Source organism: Argentina anserina, chromosome 7 (genome assembly GCF_933775445.1).
Source record: "Argentina anserina chromosome 7, drPotAnse1.1, whole genome shotgun sequence".
NCBI classification, from domain to species: domain Eukaryota; kingdom Viridiplantae; phylum Streptophyta; class Magnoliopsida; order Rosales; family Rosaceae; genus Argentina; species Argentina anserina.
In genome coordinates this window covers 119570-120000 of record NC_065878.1, presented here as the reverse complement: position 1 = coordinate 120000, position 431 = coordinate 119570, and positions in this window count along the sequence as shown.

Below are 431 nucleotides of genomic sequence, written 5' to 3'. Positions count from 1 at the left end.
AAGCACCATGTCCCCTTCCTGGAAGGCTCTAGGTTGCCGGCCTTGATCTGCCCATTTCTTCATCCTCCCTGCTGCCTTCTCTAAGTAAGCTTGAGCAATCTCAGCGTTGGCCTTCCACTCTTTGGTGAAGTTGAAAGCACGGGGATTGTTGCCCCTGTACACCTCCTGCACGGTGTGCGGTAGGAGTGGTTGTTGGCCGTTAACTATCTCGAAGGCACTCTTGTTGGTGGCTGAACTCTTCTTCGAGTTGAAACAAAATTGTGCTACGTCTAGCAACTCCACCCAGTTCTTCTGGTTTGCTTGGACAAAGTGCCTCAGGTACTCTTCCAGCATTGAGTTGAATCGTTCAGTTTGTCCATCTGTTTGGGGGTGATAACTGGAAGAGATGTTGAGTTCTGACCCCAGCAGCTTGAACAGCTCTGTCCAGAATG